Below are 12,594 nucleotides of genomic sequence, written 5' to 3' on the forward strand. Positions count from 1 at the left end.
TCCCCAGTCTAATCACGCCACCTCGGCTGTCTTCCAGTGCCCTGCGTAAGTCTGAGCCCCCTGTCGTGAGACTAGCACGGACGAAGGAGTCCTACTTAACCCCCTGAGGTCGGCGGTATCGCCGGCGATACCAGCTCGCTTTTTTTTTATCAGTGTAAAAGAAACTCATAAATACTCTGTTGACTTTGATTTTCCATAGGAGTTTCATACATCAATCGATTCTGTTAAATGTGTGTTATTTTTGTGTATACTCACAATAAAAACAAAGTGTTGTGCTTTTTGCCAAATAAAGAAAAATAAACACGAAGCAAGTTCTGCCTTCTCTCTGCCAGTGAAGTCCATTCTGAAACGCGTCCGAAAATGAACAATAACTCAGCGAATACTCAGTCAAACAGGCATACAGACACACAGGCATGAAGCTTGAATTCTCTTCTTTTAAATGAAGTAATTTATATAAAAAACAAATATTCTCATCTTGTGAAATCTGTATTAAAAGAGAGCGATTCCAGTCGAGCTCATCTCAGCTCATTACGTTTTAATCGGCCCCGCCCACGGAGAGCGCGGGCTATTCAAACGCAAATGACTGAGACGATCCCATACAAACTGTGAACGCCCCCATATCAGCTCGAGAAAACACATCAAGTTTATTCAGATCATTACTTGTCTACACTGTCTCGCAGCGCTGTGAGGAATAATAATAATGGAAAACATACCTCAGAAGTGCTGGTATTTTGAGGAGCAACGGATGGAATACTGTAGTAAGTTTTTTTTCATTCTCAAGTAAATCGCGTTTCTGTGTGAATGAATGAACGGCATGAGATGCGCTGTTTACCACAACTCGCAAAAACTTGCGTTTCTGTGTGTGAATGAATGATCTGCTTTTAGCAAACTATTTTTTGACTGAAATGTGTTGAAATAAAATGTATTTGTATAAGCAACGTATTAAACTGCAAATTAACATTTATATTCCTTATAATAAAAACGAAAGACCTATGTTACAGACAAATGAAAGACAACATTTCGTTGATTAGTTTTGGATAGATTACACATTTTTACTGTAAAATATCTGCCACCTCAAATAAGCTTTTGTTTGCCAATTTTTGCTAATATGTTAAATATAGTATGTTTTGTCAATGTAGGCTATATTCGAAGTAATGAATCCTTAACTTTGAAATATGTATGATAAAATGTATACTTTAGTTTTTACAAAGAAAGATTACACTTCAATTGTTGTTGTAATTGTAACCTTTTTAATAAAAAATATATATTTACAAGGTAGATGTAAACAAATTTTAAAAGGTAAATATAAGCCTTTTCTTTAAATAATTTTTATTGTGTTTTATTATTGACAAATTTGGGGAGAGGATACATATTCCAAAACTGAAAATACAGTATGAGAATTAACTGCACAATTACTAGACATGTTTTCCTTGGATATTATACAATTTGCAAGCAAAATTTGTGAAAAAAAATAAATAAATAAAATATTGACATGCTTCCAACTGTGAACCAATTTGGTAGAATATATATATATATATATTGCTCTTGCATTCTTTCTTGTGGCTATAGGTGACACACCTGAATGAATGGCTCATTAACCCTCTGGGGTCTGAGGCGTTTTTGGGGTCCTTGAGATGTTCTGACATGCCCTGACATTTGTGCTTTTTTCAGTTGCTTATAAACATATTAATGGCAAAGGTATAATTACACTCTATTTAGCACAAACAGGGCTACCATAATATGTGAGCAACATGCATGTACATGTTTGTATTTTTGAGAGAATAATGTTTATGCATGGTTATTGAAAAAACAAAAAACTAAAGTTTCTGAAATAAGGCCACAAAACACATACTAAATATGTGACAATAAGACTTTTGACTAATTGATGTAATTGCCTAGAGTTTTTTCTTCAAAATGATGTGAAAATCATCCTGCCCTTATCATTCACATAACACAATACATTGATTTAAATCTTGTAAAACACTTTTTGTTTGTAAAGGCAATATGCGCAAGGGGCGTCAACCATTCAACAGCATCATGCATATGTAGTGGTTCACACCTGAGGAGACAATGGGGCCCGCATACTTAATGAGCCATTCATTCAGGTGTGTCACCTATAGCCACAAGAAAGAATGCAAGAGAAATATATATATATATATATATATATATATATATATATATATTAGGGCTGTCAGATAAACGCGTTATTAACGGCGTTAACGCAAACCCATTTTAACGGCGTCAATTTTTTTATTGCGTGATTAACGCCTAACAAACTTTGTAGTTTTTTTTCACATGCTTTTGCAACAACTAGTAACGTTAGTTAAACTACAACACCACCGGATCTAGCTAGACCGAAAACAAAACAACAGGCACGCCGCACGTACTTGTTTGGGCTTGCGAGCCGGCCGGACGAGAAGCCGCGTCTACAACTTGTATCGCACATCGGACGCGCACTTTCTCAGTTTATGGCCAGCAATAAAAACGCCGAATGGCGCCGCCGGTGTGGTGTACACTCATAGAGAATAATGTGTTCGAATTTTAAATACGACGCGCTGCGCTTCGCTTCTCGTCCAGTGTGCGCCTTTAACATTACGTTTTGAGTGGATGAATGATGAGCGCGAGACGGCGAAATGGATGCCAATAAGATTCTGAATGGAAAGTTTATTTTTAAAAAAGTGGCCAAATGGTTCAATTGACAAGACCAAAGTGATCTGTGTGTTTTGTCGTTGTGAACTGAGCTATCATCGCAGGCTTCGCAGCACGTCCAGTCTGAAATACCACTTGTTGGCCAAGCACACACAGCTGATGCAAATTCTCCGCCCCTCGTCAATATCAGGACCTCGTCAGTATTTCTTTCACCCTTTTATTGATGGACAGTGTTACATTGTGTGAGAGATTATTTGCTCCAAGTGAGAATGTTAGTGTCAAATTGAACACTACAGTATGCCAATGTTGTTTTCAATAAAAAAAACATTTGCACAAAGCAAGCCGATCCACTTTTCCATGTTGATAAGAGCATTAAAATGAGAAAAAAATAATGGGACAAAAAGAAATCAAGAGACATTTAGAATAGATAAAAATGTGCGATTAATCGCGAGTTAACTATGACATTAATGCGATTAATCGCGATTAAATATTTTAATCGTTTGACAGCACTAATATATATATATTTCTACCAAATTGGTTCACAGTTGGAAGCATGTCAATTTATTTTTTTATATTTTTTTTCACAAATTTTGCTTGCAAATTGTATAAATATCCAAGGAAAACATGTCTAGTAATTGTGCAGTTAATTCTCATACTGTATTTTCAGTTTTGGAATATGTATCCTCTCCCCAAATTTGTCAATAATAAAACACAATAAAAATTATTTAAAGAAAAGGCTTATATTTACCTTTTAAAATTTGTTTACATCTACCTTGTAAATATTTTTTTTTTATTAAAAAGGTTACAATTACAACAACAATTGAAGTGTAATCTTTCTTTGTAAAAACTAAAGTATACATTAAAGGATTCATTACTTCGAATATAGCCTACATTGACAAAACATACTATATTTAACATATTAGCAAAAATTGGTAAACAAAAGCTTATTTGAGGTGGCAGATATTTTACAGTAAAAATGTGTTATCTATCCAAAACTAATCAACGAAATGTTGTCTTTCATTTGTCTGTAACATAGGTCTTTCGTTTTTATTATAAAGGAATATAAATGTTAATTTGCAGTTTAATACGTTGCTTATACAAATACAGATGGTGGACAACCAGAATGAGACTTTTACCGCCGCCGTTCCCGCGGCGGCAAAATTGGGATGTGTATTTGCTGCCTTTTACCGCTGAGTGGCGCTGTAATCACAGACTTTGAAAAGTGTCAGTTTATTCTCTTTATGACGTAATCTGCCGCGGCAGTAATCTGAGCTGAGGTCAAAGATAAATTCAAGATAAATATTGTGGTTAAACGAATTCAAATTCATTAAATTTAAACAATGTAGACACACGTTAACATTGTGTGCCCAGTATTTCTATCATTTAGAAAGGCTATGTCAATAGGTTACTTGTCATTTACTTCGTGTTATTTTAATGTGTTTGTAGATTTATTAACTGAAACATAACAGTGAAATAAATTAAAATAATTTACCGTAAAATTAAAACATTTTCAGGACTTGCAGTTACTAACCGATGTTAGTCGGTTTAGCATTCTTTGTTATATTCAGAATTAAATAGGCTTACATGTTGTTATGATTATCAATTGAATTCTTTAATAAATAATCAACCACAATGCCAATTACTGCCGCAGAAAAAATAAACCAGTCGAATTTCAAAGTCGTTCGCGAAATGACTATACCGGGTGGCGCAAGTGACAGGGCAAAACAGCAGCAACTGCGGCATATTAAAAGGTAAGTTTCCTATCTGTTTATTGAAAAAAAAAAAAAAAAAAAAAAACATGGCGCAAGATCAAAAAAAAAAAAAAAAAAAAAGACAAAAATGAGACTAATTGAATATGTAAAAATATAAACAAACAAAGCAGAGAATAAAACAGACTTTTAGGGAAAAAATATAGGCCTATTATGCTACAACAGAATTGGTTAACATTAACGAAAGCAAAATATGTAAAAATACATTTCAAACAAAAATGGTGTAGCAATATTTTAGAACTCCTATAACCTATATTAAATATTTTATATTTATAAAATAAAATTACCATTCATTTCCATTTTACATTAGGGACAATTTTTATCCAACAGAATGGCTGAATTTACATCTGCATAATAATAATAATAAATAAACATAAAAAACAGCACAAGGTCTTGTAAAAACACTTTTTTATTTTTTCGACACATAATTTCGTTAGCTACAAAAATAGTAGCTACAATATAATTTGTTAATTTTGACACAAGCAAAATGTAAATATGTAAAAAAAAAAATTTAAACATAAAAAAAATTGAAGAATTCTAACTTTAAAATGGAGATGACTACCATATCTAATATTGTAGACGTCGGTGAGCAATAGTATTCCTCGGGGAGCGTAGAAATTCGTTCACCCTGTCCTTGATCCGCTTGCCGTCACAGCTAGCCATGCGGGGGAATCTCTGGGCAACTGAATTAGTTATAAAGTGCCTTACGTTCACAGGCAGTCCACGTTTGCCTCTCGAACCATCCCAGTTTGTTGTGGATACCCACTCTTTACTACACGATAAACACAATGCGTGCAATCACACACACTTAGAACACACATTTTACGCCACTGAATGTCACACAATAGGAAAGAAGACTTTGGAAATATGCAGGGCCGTTTGAAGGAATTTGGGGGCCCCAAGCAAAATGGACATGGAGCCCCCCCCCCCCCAAAATTCACGGTTCGGTTCAATACGATACACATGTGTTACGGTTTGCTATGTTTTCGATACAGCAAAAAGAAAGAAATGCCAATTTCCTTGATTTATTTATTTTTCTTTCTTTTTTTTATCATAAAATATGATTTCTTTTTACTTTGAGCAATTCTGGAGCTATAATTGGCTCTTCTTAGGAGCATATAAAACAAAACAGCTCCTTGGAAAAAAATTTAATGTAATATTGTAGTAGTTATAAACAAATGTTTATTTTAGTTAAGATTAACATTTGCATTGTATTCATAATGTCAAAATAAAACCGACGTAATGTTACTTGAAGGCATTATAGCCTAATATTCCTGCCAAACTATGTGAATGTTTCTCACTAGATCTCGCAGCGATATTATTACTTCTGTGGCGAATTCAAATGCTTTCTTTACTGGATCTCTTATTAGCGCTGTGTAGTAACAGTGTCGCATGATCCCGATCGGCTCGCGCTGCACTGGTCCAAACTGATAAACAACGGTCCGTCAACCACACAATAACGAGTAGCTCAGTTTCGTTCCGCTTACATTACGTTTGCCATTTGATGTTGGGCAATGTTGTGGTCGCGCCGGCGTCTCTACATTATGAGCGCGCTTGCCACGCGCAACGCGCCTACATTTGAAATAACGAAATTTTGGTCGGCAGGAAAAATGATCCAACGAACCGTTCGGTTTGAAAATGCCAGTGGTGGACAATAACGAAGTAAATGTAATTCGTTACTGTACTTAAGTAGCTTTTTTGCGTATCTGTACTTTACTGAAGTATTTAAATTTGGGAAGACTTTTACTTTAACTCCACTACATTTCAAAGTCAAATATCTTACTTTTTACTCTACTACATTTTCAAAATCAGTCGTTCCTTTTTATTTATGAGTGGATAAAAACTTAACTGGTCAAACGAGCCACCTATCACAGTAGCCTACAACGTGCGCGCTTTGTTTTGAACTTGCCTTGGCGGTATCTACTAAGCACGAACCAGAGCCGTTAAATATGAGAGTTGCGACCATAGACAGTATATAAGAGGTTGCGACACACACGGCTTGTTCGACTTGAACCGGCGCTGCACAGACCGATCAGTTTATGACATCAAAGTATAGAGCGAAATCGCGAGAGCGATTGAAAAGCATACAGAGCCGTCTACTCTCTAATCGCCCTTGCGGTATTTTAATGTCATTCACCGATTGGTCTGTGCAGTGTGCCGTTTCAAGTCGAACAAGCCAACTGTGATCTCGCCGCCGTGCGGTCATGTGATTCGTGTAGCTCTCAATAGTTCCAAACAATTTGTGTTGCCAATAATTTTAAGTGGGGCAGAGAGCAGCAGCTATTATTGCAGCAATTATCGGTAAATACTGACGCATAATGAACATTGCTTATTACCTTGACACTAAAATTACTTGCATATAATAGCATTTTTTATTCTGAGGAGTAGCAGAAACACTGCATTAATCCCCATCCCCATCCCCATCCCCATCCCCCATCCCCCATCCCCCCCATCCATCCCATACTGTTTAGCCTGCCTCATCTCAGGAGCTGGCTTGAGTTGGCTTAAAGTGGGGGAGGGCGCTTATTTTGCATCTGAATGATATGTGACATTCTAAAACATTTAACGCGTGACGCACACAAACACAACTGAGAAATATTTTTTATCTTATCATAAACATTGACTAGTTTATATATATATAAACATAAACTAGCCAATGTTTATTATAAGATAAAATGAAAAATGTTTCTCAGTTGTGTTTGTGTGCGTCATTAGTGAAATGTTTTAGAATGTCACACAACATTCAAATGCAAAGTATGCGCCCTCCCCCACTTTAAGCCAACTCAAGCCAGCTCCTGAGATAATGTTAATATTAACATTAATATTAACGTACATATTTCCAAAGTCTTCTTTCCTATTGTGTGACATTCCAACGCGTAAAATGGCGTACCTTGCCCGCTGATCACCAGATCTCAACCCGATCAAACTGGTTTGGCACGCACTAAAAGAGTTCGTCAGACGTGAGGCTAAGCCATGGAACAAAGACGAGCTTCTTCAGGCCATAGTGACTTTCTGGAGAGATCGCCTGACAAAAACAGCGTGCAATAACTACATCGATCACCTTCAGAAGGTTTTGCCGACGGTGGTACAGCGCAACGGGGGTTCTACTGGAATGTAGAAATGTAAAATAGGCCTATTGAATTGTTTTCAATATTTTTCTATTGAAATGTTTTGTATTTTTATATTTCATTCATTAAAGAAACCTACGCTGACCACAACAACGCGGGACTACTGTATTTCATTCTTAAATATCATACATAACGCAAAATCCAAATGCTGCTTCCTGGCATATGTTAGCTAATAGCAAGTCAATGTTTGAATTAATTTACAATAATTTAGTTTCATTTATTTCAGTGTTAATGTTTGAGTTAAAAAAATCCTCTACAAATTAAATTAACACAAAGTCGGCTATAAGAGTCCTTTATAGGCTACGTAAAAAAGCAAAGGGCTTACAGTCTTAACATTTAGGCTACTTTTCTTAAATTCGATACATTTATTTTCAGTAGGGCCTAATAAATTTGTAGGGATGTAATTTCAGTATGCTTTACCAACGCTATGCATTCAATTAAAGTTCCAAGAGGTCTGGTTTCTATATTTCCTTCCCAGCTGACACTAATATGCAAGTGCACAGGAAAAATCACAACTTGTGCTTGCTGCGAACGCAAGTTATTTAACCCTCTGAGGTCGGAAAACGCGCCCCCGCGTTTTGCTGGATTTTCTTCACATTGTAGTACAATAAACTTAAATTACTCCGTCATTTATGGTTATACAGAAAAAAGAAATATAAAAAAAGAATCTGTGATATTTCTACTTTTGTATGTGTCCACTTACAATCAAATCAAAACATTGTGCTTTTGTAAAATAAAGAAAATAAACAGGGTGTGCGTTCTGCCTCTCCGTCGCGGTGAACTTTTTTTTCTTGAGCACGTCTATAAACTGAAACAAAACTCAGCGAATACTTCTCACACATTTATGAGCCATACACCTTTATACACATTTAAGTGTGTACTTTTAAATGATCGGATTCAAACTGCAAACAAATATTCTCTGTTTAAGTAATTTGTATAAAACCAACAGGATGTCCAGTATCTCAAACGCTTGCTAATTACTTTTAATTCGGCCACGCCCACTCGCGCAAAAGAGATTCACATGCAAATCTCCACATGGAACGCGAACGCCCTCGTTACCTCAAACACAAAACACCAAAACACTTCACAAGTCTCTGCTTTTCGTCGAGTTTGGAAGACGCGCTGTGAGCTTACATTGGATTTACATCAGAAGAAGAAGAACGCGATTTGAAGACAAGAAAGATGTAAGGTAAGAAATTCTTACTTATTAGTTTATGGTATTGTTGCATAAACTTCACATTGCAGTTGAACTGTTGCTAGATATATGGTGAATATTATACTATTTAGACCCGTGTTTACTGTTAAATACTGTTTGTGGATATCTGCTCAAACATAGATATGTATAACCATAATGTTTAATATTTTGGAGCGCGATGGCGTTTGAATGTATCATATTTTGGAGCTTACAATCAAAGTGGGTTTGAATGTATCATATTTTGGAGCGCGATTGCGTTTGAAAGGAAAAATGCACCAAACATTAGGCTTTATGTTTTTACTATTATCTCACTTCATATCATCATTACGAATGGAAACATTTGAAGTAACATAAGATAATCAATATATTTTTCTCTAGCATTGTTACTGAAATCTTTTGGAAGATTTATAGGCTGCTTTGTAAAATAAAATTATTTTATGCAGTACTGCACATACTTTATATGTTCTTTAGGTGTTCTTTATATTATATATTGTTGGAAACATTTGTGTGTGTGTGTGTGTGTGTGTGTGTGTGTGTGTGTGTGTGTGTGTGTGTGTGTGTGTGTGTGTGTGTGTGTGTGTGTGTGTGTGTGTGTGTGTGTGTGTGTGTGTGTGTGTATTCTGTGAATTTTAAAAAGCAATTTTAACCAGAAAAATCTAAAATGTATTCCCAAAATCATGCAGGCCTAGTTTCTCTTGATACCAGTATGTTCACTTTTTTCTTTTCTTTCAGGGACCAGATGCAACTGAGTCCTGCTGACTTCAACATTCACATGAGTCTCTGTACATGAACATGGTAAAGTGAAAATCAAACACCTTGGAAATGGTATGTACAATGTTTTTAGGAATGGCACAAAGGTCTCTGTCTTTGGATCATTGTTTTCAATGTGCTCTTTTGTCATTTGTTGTGTATTTTTGGATTATGTTGTGTTGTAAATAAATCCAAACAATCTAAAAGCCATTCTTTTTTAAATCTCCTCATTCTTTGTGCAAGGTTGCTATGAATGACAGGGCCTGATCGCTCCTAATAGGGCAGTTAGGGGAGTGTCTTTGTCTTTCTCAGGTGTTAAAAGCTTACATATTCATGAGATGATCACGCCTCTTCGAATATGGCTTTGTCACACAAAACACGTCTTAGAAATTTTAAATCAATATATTGTCTTATCTGAATGAGCAGTCAGGGTGATTTTCACATAGTTTTGGAGCAAATATTCTAGGCTACGTCATACAATTTTCAAAAGTCTTGTGAAGAAATAATCAGTATGGGTTTCATGGCCTTATTTCAGTGACAATTTTTTTTTGTATTTTCACAAACCACGCATAAATGTCATTATCTCAAAACTACAAACTTTTACATACATGCTGCTGATATATTATTGTAGCAGAGTTTGTGCTGAATACAGTGTAATTAGACTTTAGCCATGAAAATGTCACTAGTAACAGAAAAAAACACAAATGTCAGAGCATGTCAGAACACCTCCAGGCCCAGAAAACAGCTCAGACCTCAGAGGGTTAAGGTGTCTCAACTGTACACAGTCTACCCTACAGTGTGAATTCGTTACAAGGTTTCATTTAATTAAATTAATGTGCAGCCATTTGTACAAATAGAGTCTATAGGCCTACTATACTGTTGTAGCCATTAAATAATCTCATTTAGTATCATCAGAATCAGAATCAGAATCAGAAAGAGCTTTATTGCCAAGTGTGCTTGCACCCACAAGGAATTTTTCTTGGTACTGAAGCTTCCAGTGCACATATACAAATACAAATACAAATACAACAAGAAACATAGTAATACAAATTCTAAGAATAAAATATATTTAAAAAAAATAAAATAAAAATAGTATAAAAAGTAAAAAAAAAAAGGGGTCACAGTTGGGTTTAGTCTGAATAAACATTTACAGATTATGAACATATTTGTTGAAATATTATAATGCTATTTTTTTCCATCTATGTTGAATATGAAAAGTGAACAGCACGAGTAAGATAGGATGCATTATATCGAGAGATGGATATGGAGTGGGTCAGACATGATTTTGACCACTTCATTAAGTTTTGTTTAGTAGAAAACCTTTCTTTAAAGTGAATTTCGTTTTCTATAAATTGTATCTTAATTTTAATACATTTTTCATCAACCAGTTGCCTGGATTGAATAAGTAAGAGAAGCAAATATAACAGACACTAATCATGGAGGCGCCTGCGCGGTCACTTGCATTGCACGTCAGCTGGAGCGCATCTCATCCTCTTAACTTAACGAAACTCAGCGTATGCCTCACACAGACATGAGAAATACATCAAATACACAAAGCTTGAAATGTCTTCAAACGAAATAATTCAAAACGAAAAGAAAAAGGCTACTCTCTGATTATGTCTTTATGTGCATTTCTCTCTAGGTGCGTTCACTACAAATATGGCGATCGTCAACTTCATCTTTGCAGTCGACACTGTCAGAAAACACTAGTTTATTGATAAAAATCAATGCACGCATCACCGGATTTACAAATACACATCTTGCTTGTTGCACGCACACATATTATGTCGAAAAAACGAAATATTATGTTGAAATAAACATCTTTTAGAATATTTGATTAAATGCTGATTGTTGCGCTTGTTCAATTTAATCAAATTAAAACTTTAATTGTGATAAGTAAAATAATTGAAAATTAAATATTTAGTGGCCAAGTTTTGCTAATTTATTATATGGGCTATTATATGCCTATTGCCTATATTAAGTAGTTCATATTAAGACAAGGCATATATTAAGTTATTTTAGCTGTTATGAGAAAAATAAATCTAACGAAATCTAAAATCTAAATCTAAAAAAAAAATTCGAACGCCAATTCAACATGCCAGAATAAAACCTGATTTTTGAACAATGCGTAACGCCACTCGGCCTGGTGTGCCAAAACACTACATTTTAAACTTCAATGTTTAATTCAAAACAATCTCAGAACGTATTGTGACATTTTTTTAAAGCAGTAGCCTAGCCTATATACATTAAGGGCATTGAAACCAGGATCTTAACTAAAACGCGTTCCGCGTAATCTCTCAAAAATTATGCCACACTACTCCATGTATTTTTTTTTTTAAGGACTGCTTTTGAAATCACTATAAATTACTATGCAATTGTATCGCTCACGAGAGCTCTTCATTTATCTAATTCCTCAATAGAATAGTAAAAATATTCAGCGTCATTGCTCCTAATATCGTCTCTATTTTTAACTTTTGATTCTATTTTTTCAGTTCTAAAATTGATTCCATCTTTGGTTCTATTCTGTTGTAGCCTAATAGGCCTATTTATATATATGACAAATATGCCTATTAGGCTTAGGGTTTTATATTTAACCCACTTACATTTTTAAATACGGCAATTGCTGTTGTTTTGCACAATGTCCCTTTGCGCCACCTGGCGGTCATTTCGGGAACGACTTTGAAATGCGGCTGGTTTATTTTCGCCGCGGTGATTTCGCCGCGGCAGCTGGCGCGGCGGTAATAGGCATTCTGGTTGTCCACCATCTGTACATTTTATTTCAACATATTTCATTCGATTTTTATAGCAAAATAGTTTGCTAAAAGCAGATCATTCATTCACACACAGAAACGCAATTCAAATTTAAACTGTCTTTTTGCGAGTTGTGGTAAACAGCGCATCTCTGCGTTCATTCATTCACACAGAAACGCGATTTACTTGAGAATGAAAAAAAAACTTACTACAGTATTCCACCCGTTGCTCCTCGAAATACCAGCGCTGCGAGACAGTGTAGACAAGTATACTGATCATCTGAATAAACTTGATGTGTTTTCTCGAGCTGATATGTGGGCGTTCACAGTTTGTATGGGATCGTCTCAGTCAT

General features: G+C 35.4%; 1 protein-coding gene and 1 long non-coding RNA gene across 5 annotated transcripts in view; both read right to left on the bottom strand.

Moving 5' to 3' along the window:
• ddah2 (DDAH family member 2, ADMA-independent) overlaps positions 1-12,594 on the bottom strand; it is a 42,909-nt gene that overhangs the window by 17,267 nt on the left and 13,048 nt on the right. The window lies entirely within an intron of this gene.
• Positions 6,061-6,509, bottom strand: LOC309511617. The gene is made up of 2 exons (XR_014210728.1): positions 6,202-6,509; positions 6,061-6,164 (listed from the first exon to the last, which is right to left on the bottom strand). It is a non-coding gene; the product is annotated as an uncharacterized lncRNA (long non-coding RNA).

This window comes from Leuciscus leuciscus, assembly GCF_965113295.1.
Source record: "Leuciscus leuciscus genome assembly, chromosome: 12".
In the NCBI taxonomy this organism is placed as follows: Eukaryota; Metazoa; Chordata; class Actinopteri; order Cypriniformes; family Leuciscidae; genus Leuciscus; species Leuciscus leuciscus.